Below are 18,004 nucleotides of genomic sequence, written 5' to 3' on the forward strand. Positions count from 1 at the left end.
TTGTGTTTATTTCTATAGTGCTTTTACAATGTAGATTGTGTCAAAGCAGCTTAACATAAAAGTTCTAGTAAATTGAAATGGTTTCAGTTCAGTTTAAAAGTTCAGTTCAGTTCAGTGTGTGTTAATCTTCAGTGCTGAAATTCCAAACGCTGATGAGCAAATCCATTGTTGCGCAGCTCCACAAGTCCCAAACCAAGCAACCCAGTGGCGACAGTGGTGAGGATCAAACTTCATCAAATGACGAAAGTGAAGTAATGTATCTGTATATAATCAACACAGATGAATTAAATGAATCAAAACTGACAGTAATGATAATTATAATGTACGGACTCCAACTGATTTGGTGATTTCTATTCATCAACTGATTTCTGTTCCAGAGTTGCACACAAAGTCTTTTTCCAAAATATAACGTGTACTGAAAAATGAGTCTATATATCAAACATTAACAGAGATGCTGGAAACAGAGCTTGAAAAAAAAAAAAACTTAAAAGACAGAGCAGGTTTACAGATTGTGATAAAAATGCAGTGTTTGACTCTGATGTTAAATGGCTGCAGATAAACTAGGCCTGTAACAGGGCAAATAAACATCTTGCTCCATGATCCAAGTTGAAAGTTTTCCAGTGACCTTCAATTCATCCTTACTAGAAAGTCATGAGGAAAAAAAACACAGGAATCAATAACTGATTAAAACATTTAACAAAACAGAACACAATACAACACCTCCTTTAAAATTAAAAATATCTTTTTAAACATTATTTTTATTTTGAGCTTTTGATTTTTCATAAAAAATAATTGATGCTTTACATATATTCTACATGTCATAGGACTTGAAAACAACTATAAAATTATGCTAAAAAATTTGAGTAAGCAAAGTAATTTGGGCACAGTAAAACCCAATAAATGAAGAGAACTTTATTTCAGTTTACATTTAAGGAAACTGATTGCTACCAACCATTTGAGTAAAAAAAAAAATTAATAAAATAATCTATATGGGTATTGAACTTACTCCATTTAAGTTGAAGTAATGAGGTATTTGATCAACTCATTACCTTCAACACTGAGTTCAAAACACTTTTCAAATGAGTAGAATTAAACTTCAGTCAATTTTGAGTTAACACTCATGTCATTTGATAAAGGTGACTGTTGGGTTTTACAGTGGGAGGCTAATTCATAGATACTGTAAATGTGAATATCTGGCAACCCTATATGAGGTCATGGCCCCAAAGGTTGAGCACTTGTCGTTTAAAGTCAACAAAAACACTAGTATAAATAATATTTACTACTATATCATAGAAAAAAAAATTCAATCCCTCATGCACCAGAGGTAATTACATTTAGACTTAAATATTTCCAAAGTAGCTGTTAGATAAGTCTGCTAATCACTGTAAAGTGCTACTGTATGAGGTCAATGGTTTCAGCTGATTATTTTGAGTTAATAACCTCTTAACAGAGGCTCAGACTATGAGACAGCAATTACACTCCAGAGCGCATTTGCATTGTGCGCATTTGCATTGTGCATTTTATCTGCCTGACAGTCTTTTTACAATCTGAAAGCCCTTATCAGGCTGTTTGCTGAACATAAGATGGCAGTATCAGCGCCTGTCACTACTTAGTAGGGTAAAATGCTGTATTTTGCCTTCCTAGAACAACATATTTCCAGAAAATATGCCGTGCCCCAGAGCCAAGTGCTTGGGTATGTAATTAATAATTAGCGAGATTTCAGCTTGGCAAGCTTTTTTCCGAACAGCTATAATCCTAGATCCCAGAAGGTACTTTGATCGCCTTCTCCAGCTTTGTCATTGAAAATTGCACGTCCTTTCTATAACAAAACGAACCTTGTCTTTGCTCAGGAATTGATTGAAATACTTTAGTTGTGTTTCAAATGAGGGTTATATTCTTGAAAAGTGTACACGAATGTGCCGACAGCCGAACAGGGAATCCATGAAGCCTTGTATATTTTCTTTGGTCGCTTTTCATTGAACAAGTCATAAATATGACCCCAACAGAAGCCTAGGGCAGTCTTGATGGCTGCGGTGAAATTATACCCCGCTAAACTGGCTTTTATGTCCATGCTGAGCACTTATAGCTGGGTTCCAGAGTAATTGGAGTTCGGGCCAAGAGGTTTGAGGGCTTGTTACTGGCTCAGCCTTATCATTCTGTGGCCACACCAAAAGCCTGGGGTTTAACTGGGCCACATGCACCCCTTTCCTGATGCCAGCTGGAGAGATATCTGAGCAGAAGGCCTATAGCACAAAATCATTCTGATTGAAAGCTCCAAAGCAGACTTTCGGTTCTGACCATCAGTTCTAAATTAAGTCCAAAAGACACGTTTTGTACAAAGTGCTGAGGGAGACGAGGGAGACAGACAGAACAAACCGAAAAAAAAAAAAAAAAAACATTTTCAGCTGATTCAGCCAAAACTGAAAGTCCATTGGAAACATGCAGGCAACACATTCTGTGCCAGTAAGACAAAGAAGAAGAGTGTATTTATCTCCCAGTGTATAGAGTGAGCCAATCTTTTTCAAGTGTGCCTTATGTAGCGCATATTAGGCAGGGTTGGTAGTGATATCAATGTAAATATAGATTTAGAAAAGCTCACGCAAGGACATTTTGCTTAAATTGCTAATCATAAATGTCATTTATTGACTGTGTTTATTCCAAACATGTTTACATAATGTAATGTGCTTATTTATATTGCGCACTTATTGTGTATGGCCATACACCCAAAGCGATTCACAATCATGAGGGGTGTCTCCCAACAACACACTGTAAAAAATACAGGGTTCCACACAATTTATGCATTCTGTCCCAACACAAATCTTAAACTTTGCTAAAAAAAAAAGTAAACTTTGATATGTATCTGCTCGTCTCTCATGCTGCGTTTTTTGTTAATGTACTTTATCCCTTCCTTATAAAAGTAAAGTGAAAATCAGCTTCAGTGTTTAATTACACAGATAATATTCAGATTAACTGTAGATATTTTGAGAAACTGCACAAATGAAGTATGGAAAAAATATGTTTATTAAACAGAAGAAGAATGATGAGATATCGTGTGAGGAGATTTTGCAAGATTAAATTGCAACGAGATTTCTTATTGAGGTGAAAAGTTCAAACTCTATTAAAACACCATTAAAACAACTCTCTCATATCAGTCCTTACGTCATACTCTCATCCAGAAGTGTGTTAGTCACGTGGTCATAAAATGTTGTTGTATAAAACTGAAACTAAGGAAAAATAAAAACACCAAAAACTTTTTTTTAATTATGTTCAATTTGTGAAATGGAGTTCGATTTCTCATGTGACATTGTACAGGGGAAAAACCAGTCAGTAGTTTATATCAAAATATCTTGCAGTGTTTGCATATCCTTTACTGCACAGAATTCATTAAAATAGCACTAAAATACCATTCTTTAAAAGCTAATTTCAAAAAGCACCTTTATTAATAAAAAGATTTGTTTTCATTAATATATAAGCAAAATATTTTGCAGTGTTTGCATGTCCTTTACTGCATAGAACTCATTTAAATAGAAGTTGATCTTAAAAAAAGCAACTAAACAGGTTTGCATGTTGTGAGTTCATTTAGTTTAGTTGAATAAAATACTATTTTCCATTTATATATTTCATCATTAAAGATTTCTTAAAATAATAGTGTAAAAATCTTGTCTCGTCTAATTCTTGTGTCTGGTCTCGTCTTGTAGAGTAAGCATCTTGTTACACCCCAATTAAAAAATGTACATTTTAATAAGAATTTTGAATATATGAATGCATTAATTTATGTGATTTTTTTATAAACAAAAATACAAAGCTAAACATTAATTTACATTTCAAAACTAAAGCCATGCTCAGACAAAAGGTTAAAAACTCCCCATCATACACTTTTTTTCTTAATAGTTAAAACAACATCATGAAAAGTCACCATAGCATTCTTGTGATTTCAGGAACTGTACAAAGACTTCCCGGAATAGAAAGAACACTAAGAATACCAGTCAATCATTGCTCACAGACAGACATTCAGGACAGTGTGCTAGTAAATGTGCCCATCCAGTAATGACGAGAAGAAAACGACAGTTCAGAGACATTTTCAGCTTTTTCTAAGACTAGACCCAGAAGGAACTGTAAGTAGTGCATCAGTGCTGCGCAATTCCATTCTCTTATTTAGTGAGGGAAAACAAAACCTTTGAGCTGGATCTCCAGAGGCCGCGGCTGGGTGATCAATACAGCTACAACGGTTGGAGCCGCTACTGCTGGCATATTTACAGTGGTGACCTACTTCCTCAAGGTACAAGCCATTTACTGGATATACGCCTCGGCCATTTCACAAAGGAAGTGGACCAAAACAACTTAAAGTTGTTGTGTGGCCAAATTCATAGAGAGATATACTGACTCACAGAACTTTTTGGTTACTTGTACAGCGGCCTTCATTAAAGTTAACAGCATGGTAAATATAAGCAATGAAAAAAAAAAACGAAAGATGCTTGAGTTTCGTTTGTAATGTGAGTAGAGGCTTTTATCTTAATATTCTTTCAAACAATTTGTCCTTATATAGGAGACATCAGATTATAGTTTTGAAGAAAGTCCTAACTAACTTCTGCAGATTTGATTTCCAGACTCTTGAATTCATCCTCCTAACAGTGTGTGAACACAATGTACCCACATTCTCTGCTTAAATGATTGATTACACTTCCAGTTGCCTGGAATTTCTTAATCACTGCCCTGATGGTGGAAATAGGCATGTTTAATGTTGTTATTTTCCTCTAAAATGAAACTTATTTGATGCCAATACTTGACTTACAATTTATTTCAAGATCAATACCATTAACTTTCAAACCTAAAGTATACAAAACATAGGGTGAATTGCTTTAAAGTGGGACACTAATGTGGGTCACCTAAGGTCCGGTTCTTGTAGCTCCCCCATAAACAAAATGCCAGTAAAACTATGTGTTTGCCAAAGCTGTGGTGTATTGTGATCAAAAGAATATGACCTCTCAAATGTCCAGTCATATTTGAGGGCAGAGCAATCATAAAACAAAAGGCACCTTCTCCAAAAACAACCTAAAGTTCAGCGACAGTTTTATTGGTTTTCACACAATTCATTTGTGTTGGCCCAATACAAATTAATTAAGTTAAATATTAGTGATTAAGTGTATTGAAAATAAAACCGTTAAGTTGTCCCAAAAAAAATAAATCTCAAGAATTGTGTTGTTATATTGGAATGTTTTTCCCTCAAAATATATAAGAATGTTGTATTTCTAAACTGCATATTTTATATTTTTCATCTAATTTTCCATTGTCCCACTTTAAGGCGAATGATTAGTCTAATGTTGGACAGCACTCTAATGTTGGACAGCACTTCAGTCAGTCAAAAATTTGTAGCTCATTTTAGTTAGTTTTGCCAACCGACAACCGTCGCTCATTAACTGAATATTAACGGTTAACTGGTCAGATTAATATTATATAATTATTTAATTTTAAAAATGTATGTGTATATTTTGTGTCTGACAAATTGAATATTGCATTTTATTTTATTGCATTTATTTTATCTTGCGAACATATTGCAAACAGAACATCTTTATGCAGCTGCAGCGTTTCCAACAGCATAGAAAAAATAAATAATAATAAACTAATCAAAAAAGAATAAAATATAGCATAGGTTCTAAAAATAGCAGGCTACCTCAAATTGATCTCTCCACAGAAAATATTAATTTAATTAATGCTCCGCTGTTATTGTTATATTATAAACCTCTGTCAACATTTTTATTAGGAGTCATTATTTTAAATAGTATGTCTTGAGTGTCTTATTTGTTTGATTCGTAGATTAGGCTATTTTAAAAATGTATATTTTATAAGAACTATTAAAAACTGTAATTTCTCAAATGGAAAAAAGTTTTGTTTTTTGGTTGTACACTAAATCATCACAACTATCCTGTTTGTTGTGTTTATGAGTGGTGCCGGAGCGCGCACTGATGGAGAGAAAATCCTAAAGCTTTGTGGCCGGCTTGTGGCCGGCTTGTTTTCAAAGCAGCGCACATTTCAGAAAGTTTTGTTTTGCGGCTTCATTCTTTAATTGTGCAACTAAACAGAAGTGTTTATGATGCTGATCCATGACGATCATCACAACCATCAACTCGTCTGTTTCAAACCAGCAATATCCTTCTTTCATTTTGCTTCTTTGGCAAATATGTCTGTAGGCACGTGTGATTGCACGTGTTACCATCCTGGGAGATAAAAATGTGTTGCACATTCATGCAGCCAATTGAAAAAATAAACATAATATTCTTTAATCGCTAAACTGATACCATTATTTGGTTAAAAATGCCCTTTCCATTAATGATGAATTAGATATTATAAGCATCCCTAGTGACGAGGCATGGATTGCGAGACAAAGATGGTCATTAACATGGATTTTTTTGTTGTTGCTGTATGTGATATTAGAACACTGTTACTGAAATGATGTTTAATGTAATGGGGAGTTTTTATTCTTAGGAGATGGTTTGAAGCCTCTTTGTGTTTCTTGTGTGTGGCTGTTGCCTATGTATATGGGGCATTTTTGTTCCCCTATGGGAAGAAAGTGTGTAAATCATACTGAAAGATGTTCTTTTAAAATCTAAAATAGCAGAAATCTTTAGGTCTTGGCAGTTTTAGGTAAAGGGCTAGGTTATTGGAATAGATAAAAATGCTAAACTAATAAAGCCATTTCTCTTTGTGCATTTATTTTGTGCATCTAACGTTTAAAGGAAGAAAGACAGGAAATATGTTTCTGTCATAACAAGATAAGCCTATGATAACAGTTACTTAATGTATTTAAAATACATGCATCGATGCATCAAGTTGTATTATGGGTCTGATAATGTTCAATTATCCATGTTTAACCCATCCAGAACCATAAAGATTTTACTATTGCACATGAATTAAATTGATTTTGGCCCCATTATATTAAAGTGTTACACATCAGAAGATCCGAGCACTAATATATCAATAATTTCTTTAGCGAATGTATTTCCCTGCATTTCATAGACATTTCACATCCTGTGGTGTTCATAACAACACTGGGTTTAGATTGAATGTTTTGGCTATAGATATTACATTTCACAGAATCTAAAATGCAAAACAGGTCCTACTAAAGGGCCTAATTTACCCAACTCACAATTAAAAAAGGGTTTATAAGTATAACATAAGATAGCTTAAACCACATCATTTCATTCTCGTAATGCAATTTCAGGTCCCTTCTTAGTTAAGATTCAGAGCCACTGAATGCTTTCTGCAGCCAAACTTCTTCATCAGTTTCATTATGCTGCACCTAAAGTCCTCATGATTTATGAGCAGTCCACTTACTAGTCGGTATTGTCTTTAAATCCAATTAATAGAAGTCATTCATCTGTGGCTGACATTAACTACCACTGACAAAGACTATGCTGAACACTTGGGTTTTCAGCACTTTTCACTCGGTTCTGGGATTTGGCTGATGGAACAGGACAATAACAGAGACGAAAAAACTGGAGGGGTAAACAAGAACTGCAAACAAGGACAAATTGTTCTGCTCAAAATTGATTAAATGACGCAAAATGTCAATTCAGTAAAAAAAAATGATACTTTCTGTTTTCACAGCAACAATCGATATGCATCAAAGAAGTGAACAAATGCTACAGTAGAAAACTCACTTGAAACATAACAGAAGATCTCATTACAACAATTCAATAACTAGTTTTGAAGTTTAACATTTCCAATTCTGTCTTCTTTCTTTATTTATGAAGCATAGTAAAGGCCAATTGCAGAAGTATTGAAGTCACTGTTTTCCTATTGTCAAGTTATTGGCAGGTGTCTCGGTGACGCTGCCAACTTTTCACCTGATTAAAAAGACTAAGAGAGTGCTTTCAGGCTCACTCTGAATCGTTTCTGATAAAACTACCATCATATAATGTACATACACTGTAAAAAATGCTGGGTTCCACAAAATACATATCGTCTCAATGCATTACATTAAGTTAATGTATTGTTTTATAATTTTAGGTTGATAGAACAAAAACCATTATGTTGTCCCTAAAAAACTCAAGAACTGTTTAGTTTTAGCTCATTAATATATGTAGTTTGAACAAGCAGCAAAAATATTTTAGTGAACAAAATACTGTGCTACTGTACAACTGTAGGGGTTTAAAAATAATAATAGTAATCAGGGCCGGAGCAAGCTGAACTGGCGCTCTAGGTAAACAACAATGAAGTCGTCATTAACCCGTAAGTGAAAACGGAAGAAAGTGAAGACCGGAGGGAAGTATCGCGGACACCACCCTTACTATTCTAGGTCTTGATAGTTATAGTAATAATAATATTAATACTACAACTACTACTACTACTACTACTACTACTACTACTAATAATAATAATAATAATAATAATAATTATTATTATTATTATAGGATTAATAATAATAACAATAACATTGTTTTTTTTTTTTTTGCACAACTTTAAATTGCATAAGCATGATGTAAATGATTTAGGCAAGTGTTTTGATAAGTAAAATTTGATTTAGCTACAACTGTGTTAAGAACATTTAAATCAGAATCCAAAATACCTTTAAAGTTCTGTATGTTTTTGACTCTTATAAAGCACAAAAATGTTTGCAGATATTTAAAAAACATGCTAAGTGAACATTCTTGTTTATCTGACAAACAATGCTGAAGTCAGATATTCAGCAATAAAAATGTGTTTTCCGTGCCAGAACGCTGTCTTTGTTTTGGTAATTTTAACTCGCCCAGTTTAGTCAACTATATTTTAGCACCCCGGGTTGCCTTGGTAGAAAACTGTGCATTTCATTTATTTATTCATTCATTCAGAAAGGCTCTGAAAGCATGCGCCCGTGACCAAAATGTGACCTCCAGTGGACAGTAGCAGATTCCAAAATTAGAAGCAGATTCAGATTTCCACATGATGTTATTAATCAGCAAATATTATAAATATTATCAATGTAATCATTAGGTGAACAGGTGACATTGTAACACTGTGTTCCAACAACACACTTCGTGATGAGATACGCAGTAATAAACAATTTGGCTGTTTGCACAACAGAAATTGAAATAAAGCCATTCAGAAGCACACAATATACACTCACTCACGAAATGGTAAGGTTTATAATTTAATTAATACATGTTAAACCTCTTTAAATGTAGATGCTGAATCACTCATATGTGTGAAAGTTCAATTTCAAACAGTTTACTTTATTTTCAAGGCCTGAGATGAACTATCTGCTGCTGTTTTCAGTAGTATGACAATAAATATCATGTAAAGTGTCATTCAAACTCACATTGTTAGCATTTAAAACTGAATAAAGCACATGAGGTGTACCTAAGGTGATCATTGTCATAGTCTTCTGTTGTTCACCTGTGAGAAATAGAAGCCGTTTCTAATATATCAATTTCAGGTGTTGGTTAGGACAAAAACTATTTTTTAATATGGAAAATATTCCTTCTATCGGGTGCTGTTGTTTTTTATTCAGAACACGGTTTAAATCACTCGCTCCTATCCTCGATCTGGCAACCTGCGCTAGCATTTGTTTTGATCCAGAAGTGCAATACTTAGTTTAACAACTGGGTGTCAAACTTACATACTGCACCTTTAAAATATAAAACCCTGAAATAAGTGTTACCCTTTTCAAGAATCAAACTGAATTTGAGAAAAACAAATGCTATACTGTATCTGATTTCATGTTTGAAATGAATATGACATGCTTTTTGATTATGAAAATCTGATTTAAACAGTGTTCAGAAAGATAACAAATGAAACTGAAAACAGAAATAGCAGAACGCATGAGGTACAAAAACTATCCTACCATATTATACTGCCAAATGCAAAAACCTGTCCATCCAAAACAACCCACAGCGCTGTTATTTCATCATTTCAATAGGGAAACCAAACTGTGATTTTGGCATTGCTGTGTTTGACAAGAAAATCATCCGCAACAGTAAAATTACATGTAAATCTGGCAAACAGTCAAACAATGCAGCAATATTAAATGCTTTAAAAAACTGCATTGCTGTAAAGATAGTCTTTCTGCGTTCATTGCTTAAAAATGTGATAAACCATCCTTTTCAACACCCAGAATTGACTAAGTATCTCGCTTTGTCTCGCTGTTTTTCACCATCACCAAAAACAGTGTGAATGTAGCACTGCAAACTTGAAAAGAGCTTTTGCCAGAGAAGAATGTGCCAGAGCTCAAGGATTATGTTCCTCTTTTTAAAAATCAATTACTGTGGCATGCAGTTATTCTCTGGTAGAGTTCATTCTCTCTCCTTCAATGCGCCGTCCTTCATTCCTGAAAGGTGCAATGAAAATGCTCAATATTGTAAACGACCTTGTGTTCACAACTGAAACAATGCTTTTTTCTTTCTTTTTTTTTTTTGAGATCTATAGAAATGTATTTTGTTATATAACTATCATAGTGGTTAACTGACCTTTTTTCCTGTTTAAGACAGAACAGGCATAAAAATAAAGAAACAAACTATTAGTTGTCACCATACTTCCCAAATTGATTGAATATTTACAGAGTTTCAAACATTTTTTGTGCTACAACTTTTAATATTATGTTTAAATATGTAAATGAGTTTCACTTTTTGACATAGTTGAGTCAAATTTAGCTTATTCAATTCACCTGTAGCGCATGTCTTTGGACTGTGGGGGAAACCAGAGCACCCGGAGGAAACCCACATGAACACGGAGAGAACTCCAGCCAGGACTCAAACCAGCGACTTTCTTGCTGTGAGGCGATGTATTTCTTTTAAATCACCCCATAATTTAACAAAAAATAATGCAATCATAAAAAGGCACATTTTCTGTTTTTTTGTTGTAGAAAAAAATGTATATAATAAAATTATTTATGACCAAATATCATCAAAAAAACCTTTGGAATATAGATATGAAAATAACTAATAAAATTCTGCTAAAGTGGAGATTTTTGGCTCAGAGCAGGAGAAACCAAAGAATTACAGTATATTTGATATAAGTATAAGTGCAAAAAACAAACACTGGACATTTCCTTTACAACACACTGAACAAAACAAAACCTCAAAATGGACAAGTGCACAAAAGACAATAACAACAGCAACAACAACATTTGTTTGTGTCTGCAGTGTGTCGACTAAGGCACAGAATGCATTTCCCCTGAATCAGACATGGTGTGATGCCAATAGCAGGTCTTTTCTGAAATGGTGGTCTACTTCTGCCCACTGCAGACCCTTAACACTGCAATCTCTCTGAGCAGCTGAAGGTCACTGTAGGGTGACAGACTCATAGGGGACATTATCAAGGCTCTTTTCACATTCTGGAGCCCATGTTTCACAACTACAGGCAATGTGAGCTGTTCTGCTTCGTAATTCTTAGCATTGTAAAGAAGGACACAAATCAAATATGGATGTTTTTTTTTTATTTTTTATACATGGCCCAGATACAACAACAACAACAATAAAAATAATAATACTAATAATAATAATAATAATAATAATAATAATAATAATAATGGTTGTTGTTATCATTATTATTATTACTATTATTATTATAAATAATAATAATGATAATGATAATATTGTAATTGTTATTATTATATCATCATGATCATCATCATCATTATCATTATTATTATTATTATTATTATTATTAAGTTATACTACTGATGATAATAATATTTTTCATTATTGTTGCTTTTATTATTATGGATAATATAATAATCATAATTAAAATCATAAAAACTACAGGATTATTATTATCATCATTATTATTATTATTATTATTATTATCATTACACTTTTAATATTAAATCATTATTATTATTATTATTATTATTGTAATTGTTATTATTATATCGTCATTATTATTATTATTATTATTATTATTATTATTATTATTATTATTATTATTGCTATTATTATTATTATTACTATTGATAATACAAAAATCATTATTAAAAATAAAAAAACACAATTATTATTATTATTATTATTAATATTAAATTATTAATATTATTATTATTAGTAGTAGTAGTAGTAAAAGTAATGTTATTATTATTATTAATATTTATTATTATTATATTTTTATTATTATTATTATTATGATTATTGCTGTTGTCCTTCTTACACAGTATTCTAAAATGATTGTGTACTCATTTTATTATTATTTTTAAGCAAGATGTCCTATTACAAACTAAGAAAAAAAGTTAGTATTTCACAGAAACATCTCATTTCTCAAAGGTATATTATGGCTGTGCAGCTGTTGTTTCTCCATAACAAATACCACGCGTGGCATTGAGTTCTGTTTTTCATACAAAACACAAGGAAACTCTTCTAGCTCTTTCTACTAAAAGAAAATAATATTTCATCTTAAAACTTTTTGCAGCTGCTTAGTTCAAAAAATATATATATTAAAGAATTTTTTTAAAATCTGGATACCTCCCAAATCTATGAATTCAGTGAAATTTGGACTTGTATAAAATAAATAGCAGTGACCAGAATACCTCAGCCAAGAGCTCGATGACAGTGAGATTCATCATCATATTCTCAGAGCTTCAAAGGTTTTGAAATGAGAACTGGAGTCTCTCCAACTGGCATGAACATGACATTAGCGACAGGCCGCAGTGAGACGAGACCTCGTATTGATCTAACCTGCGTCTACTGGTTTAACCAGACAGGATGAGAGGTCACTTATCCTGTTAGTGCCATAATAGCCATCCGTTTAAGCTTATTGTATTAACAGGCCTCGTCCTAATCCAATATCTGCACATCAAATCCTTTGATCTCTTTTAGCACACACCCCTGATCTCCCAGAGCCGTCCCTTACGTAATCCAGGAAAACTTTACAAACACAATGCACAAATAAACAGAGCTAATATATTCACAGAATAAATCATTCAATAAATCAACAGAAACTGACACGAATGGAACACTTGTCTGATTAAAGCAATAGGAAACAGATAAATAAAAATAAATTAATAACACTGATGTTTTATTCACCATAACCAAGGTTTCAACTTATAAATGGCTTTGTAGAGGACGGTTTGTGACGGCATTCTCATCTGCTTTTTAAATTTACCCCATAACAAATACATATGCTCCAGAAATCCACAATCTCTGCTTAAAGCTTTCCATCACAGCAATCACATCACATGGAAAAAGAAAAAAAAAACTCTTATCCGCTTCCAGATGACAATATTAGTCCCCTGTTTTGTCATTTATCATTTGGAAAGCTTGCTGCTCATCTAGTTAAGGCACCGGCGCCTTAATGGCTTTCTGGGTGTTATGGCGGGGATGGATGCAATTTTCTCTGCCTGCCGTATATGCCGCTTCGTTCTTTCGCTTCTTGAGTTCACATTTGGCATTCATTGATTCTGTGTCTACAATCTTCTCTCAGACACTGAACCGATGTGACAATCTTAATACTGCCGCCCCATTAACTATCATATTTTGAGGATCCACTCAGCGTCCAAACAGACCAGCACTTAATCATAGCAAAACTGTGTCTGAAATAAGGCAGCAGCGTTATACTGTTAACTAACTAACTAACTGAAATGAAGATTAAATAAAAAATATATATACATTATATTAAAAACTAAAATGTAAGCTTATAAAATTACATATATTTAAAAATATATATTACGTAGTATGTTATTAATATAGTATATATTCCGCTGATCCTTGTCATTTCTTTGCATAAAAGTGAAATGTCTAATATGTAGCACTTAATACTTGTGTTTTTACATTTGTAACACTTTACATTTGTTTATTATTAGCATTATTACATTTGAAACCAACATGCTTATCCTAAACCTAATCGTTTAACCAGCCTCACAGTACAAGAATTTTAGGCTGATTTATACCCTATTTACCCTTCATGACAATCTTGTCCAGGATCTTGGTTAATTCCAATGTTCGGCCCAGATTATCTGGTAATGCAAAGCATTTTCAGATAAAATCTTAAACCCCCAGATCAGCAACGCAGGCACATCCAGAGGTTTAAGATGCATGACCACGAACCAAGCTGCTGTATGTGTTTGTTGGAGGAATTGCTTGTGGAAGTTTGGCAACAACATGACAGCCTAAGTAACATTTCTTGTAAAATGACACTTAGAAGTAAGTAATTACCTCTGTTTCAGATGTAATGGCTAAGAGTAGCGTGCAGCTGCTAGCTACTGTAACATATGTAAACATTAGCTGTGGAAACGTTAAAGACAAATTAAGATGTACAAAAAAATACAACCAAATGTAAATATAAAAACATGAGCATGTCTTGTAGTCTGTTATAGGCATCTAAATACTGCATTGTGTCCATGTTTAACCTTGAGTGGAAGAAAATATGTGAAGATTCTCTTTGCGTGATTTGTGCTTTAATTTTTTATAATCAGTTAGGTTAGGTCAGATATAAAGTGTCCTGTAGTCTGAGCCTGAATTTTAAAAAAAATGCTTTGAACAGGTTTGTGTTCTTGAAGCACATCTGACAGAACATTTTCCTGTGCTGTAAAAAGAAAATCCATAAAATCTACAGTAAAAAAAACTGTGTGGTTACAAGAATTATACTGTAAAAATACAGTGGATTTTTAAAGTATGAAAGTCATGATTCTGCACTCGTGTTGATCACTTCTTCACACTTTTCTTGAGGAAGGTCCAAATCATATTTTGTAATCTGATCCATGCTTAAGCATGAGAGTCCAACTCTTTAAATGTAAATATATCTCTATGCATGAAATAGCATTTGACCACCCTTTAAAATGACTGTATCTCATATTTTTACATTAGTATTTGGCTATTTCCATGTGATACAGCAGTTACCTTTACTCACAAACTGAATGAAAAGCCTGTCAGAATCAGCATGATTAAACTTCTCTGATCTCTCTTAACATTTCCTTTATAGACTTTGTAAAATGAAGTTGCTGCAGTGCAGTTTGTATGCAAATCAAGACATAGATCTAAAGCAAAGAAAACGACTGGTTGTTCCAATTTCTTCTTTCTTCATGTCAATCTGTGCAGTCTTATTTGTGATCAAGAGTTGATAAGCTTTTACATTTCATATGAGAAGTACTGTATATGTCTAATTACATTGGTCTTAAAGAAGATATCTCTCTTGCTTCTTTGAGGACTCTAGAACACAATTAGGTTGATCATGCTGAACGACGCTGGATTACCAAAATCATTTAAATTTCCTCCACTTCCAAAAAAAATAATAATAATAATAATTTTAAAAATTATATATATATATATATATATATATATATATATATATATATATATATATATATATATATATATATATATATATATATATATATATGAGCTTAAATATCTGAGAAACTGTGATTTAACTGGAAGCAATTAGCTTTTGATGATGAGAGAAAAACCAAACATCCTATTCTGTGATGATTTGGCAGTCAACTCTGATGAATCAAGTGATTAAATTAAAACAAAATACAACCAAATACTTCACTCTTGTCAAAATGCCACCTTGTAGAATTTCACCTCTTTTAAATGCACATATATAAAGGCTGCAGCACTGCAACTCGGCATTACTCAGCGGATAGAAATGTTCCATTATAAAGTAGTATAGGAAAGTATTCTTCATGTAAGACAAGGAACATTAAGTGTCCTTACACTTGATCTAAATGTTCAGTGAGCATGCTGCAGAAGCAGGCAAGTGCTTCAGGGAAGGTGAGAGGCGAAGCTTGCACCCGACTGGGTGATGCCTAAGAACTATTTATACCCTCTGCTCAAGAGAAACCCTACAGACCCTGGGGTGTCAGGCCAAAGACAAGGAAGTTTTAGAAAAAACACTAATTCACTAATACAGTACCGGGCCACAGGAAATCCCATGTATGAACTAAGAACTGAAGAATAATCATAAATAATTCATGAGAAAAATCCCAAGAAGCTTCTTAAAACAAGGCTGAAATGGACGAGGGAAAGTGCATTGAGTCTTTTCTAAAGCTTTAATGAACTCTAACTTTCGAAAATGGAGAGCGAGTGGAAACTTGAACTGAGATTATTATTACAATTTAGCTTTTCGGTCCTATATTCAATTTTCTAAAAGATTATACAAGGGCTGCTAAGCTAGAGAAGAATATGCTGATGTTTAACTACTTCTCGGCTAGACTTCTTCTAAACCCTTTCTTCATTAGGAAGATCTGAATATGAACTTCAATTAAAAAGAGATAGATCAAATGCCAGGGGCTGCCTGGAGGACTAACCATATGGGACTCAGTCAAGATTATTTAAAGAAGATTAAACAGCAGTTTTGCATTAAGACTCTCAATGAAAGTTAAAGGACCACCACTTAAACCGTTTCGTTGTTCTTTCAATGCTATTCAAAGAAATAAACAAATTAGAAATCTGCTTTCGTCCATTAAACTTTTCATTAATCAGTCAAAACAGAATTAAGTTTAATAAACAAAGTCAAATCGCTAATGAAAATTAAATGAGCATATAGCGCTCACATTAAAACTAAGCTCTCGGTAATTCATTTAGTTACTCCTCATAATGATGAGCTCTTGTTAATCCATTCATGTTTATAATCATGAATAACAACATGCTGTATAAGTTACAGTACGCACTAAGATCATTTAATGTGTAATGAGTTCTTGAGGTGAAACTGATTAAAGGTAGCAGACCAAAGGTCTATGACCATTCATAAATGTATATCCTGTATACACAAGACTTATTATTGACTGAGATAGACTTTATTAATAGAAGCAGTGCAGCTCAAAATACCAAGAGAAAACACTGCTTACACTGATGCAAGAAAATGGGTTGATTGCCACCAAAAATATCCCCTAGTACTGACAAAACATGGAAGAATGAATGAATAGAAAAAACAATGTCAGTTTGCTTTCTAAGCTCCTGTACAATTATTAACATAAAGATCTCTGGTCTCACACTGTACTAGGTCATTAATACATTGTGGCAGCCTGACAACACAGATAGGAAGCAACTGACAGAAGAAGAGAAACTGTGCTTGGGGCAAATGCACATGTGAATGTTGCCGATTATACTGTAACATCTACACAACAGAATTCTGTATCTTCAACTTTCTGCTTCTGCTTTTTGTAGTATTTTATCAATATAAAGTATTCTTTTAAAGGGCACCTATTTTCCCCCATTTTCAAGATTTAAGATAAGTCTTTTGTGTCTCCAGAATGTGTCTGTAAAGTTTCAGCTCAAAACACCCAGCAGATTATTTATTATACCTTTTAGAACATTGGATTTTTCTGCTCTGAACACAATGTAGCTGTTTTTGTTGCTTGTGCCTTTAGAACTCCCCGCACACTGTTCCCACATGCCTGTCTGAGTATGCCTCAATCTCCTGCCTCAGCTGTGACAGATAAACAGCACAGCGACAGGCATGAAGGAAGCAGGCCTACTGCATTAAGAACTTTCCCAATGATTATTTGATGTATTTGTTGTGGAGTTAATTCAAGTCTTTCTGCAACGGTGAGTCGCACACAATGTAGATACAAAGTTTATGCACACACACAGACAGACACACACAGCACGCGCATTTAACTTTGCACAGAAAATGTGACAGGATACAAGTTAATATTTACCACTGTTAGGATATCCGTTATGTTAATCTTCTTTTATAATTGTACTGACACGTGGCTGTGGTGATAAGATGGCAAAATCGCAGTAATTTATTTCAAACATGAACTGTTTTAAACTTGTACGATGTACTACGGAGACATGGTAATATGCGTCTGTCAATCAATCCGGTGGGTGAGGAAACAGCCCTTCTATGTCATGTTGCGGTCGGCCTCATTATGGGAGGGATTTGGATCCTATTTTAACATCAGGAAATTTCTAAAAATAGTCTAAATCTGTTAATATCACCCTAGTATGACAGTGGACACATTATACCTACACACAGTTCTGTCCAAACAGCTTCCAAAAGATGATTTTCATCTTTTAAATATTTAAGTGCAAGTAAAACAAAGCCAAAAGCCCAGTTCTGACAATAGCTTCTCAAAATATAACAACCCACAATGTTC

At 33.5% G+C, this 18,004-nt stretch overlaps 1 protein-coding gene and 1 long non-coding RNA gene across 3 annotated transcripts in view; both read right to left on the reverse strand.

The window, feature by feature from the left end:
- Window positions 1-18,004, reverse strand: part of b4galt2 (beta-1,4-galactosyltransferase 2) — a 201,162-nt gene that overhangs the window by 144,381 nt on the left and 38,777 nt on the right. The window lies entirely within an intron of this gene.
- On the reverse strand, window positions 8,452-11,307 carry LOC147837144 (uncharacterized). Its single transcript, XR_015478698.1, has 3 exons — window positions 10,443-11,307; window positions 9,580-10,303; window positions 8,452-9,361 (listed from the first exon to the last, which is right to left on the reverse strand). It is a non-coding gene; the product is annotated as an uncharacterized LOC147837144 (long non-coding RNA).

The sequence above is a fragment of the Danio rerio genome, chromosome 2 (genome assembly GCF_052040795.2).
Source record: "Danio rerio strain M-AB ecotype USA chromosome 2, GRCz13ab, whole genome shotgun sequence".
NCBI lineage: Eukaryota > Metazoa > Chordata > Actinopteri > Cypriniformes > Danionidae > Danio > Danio rerio.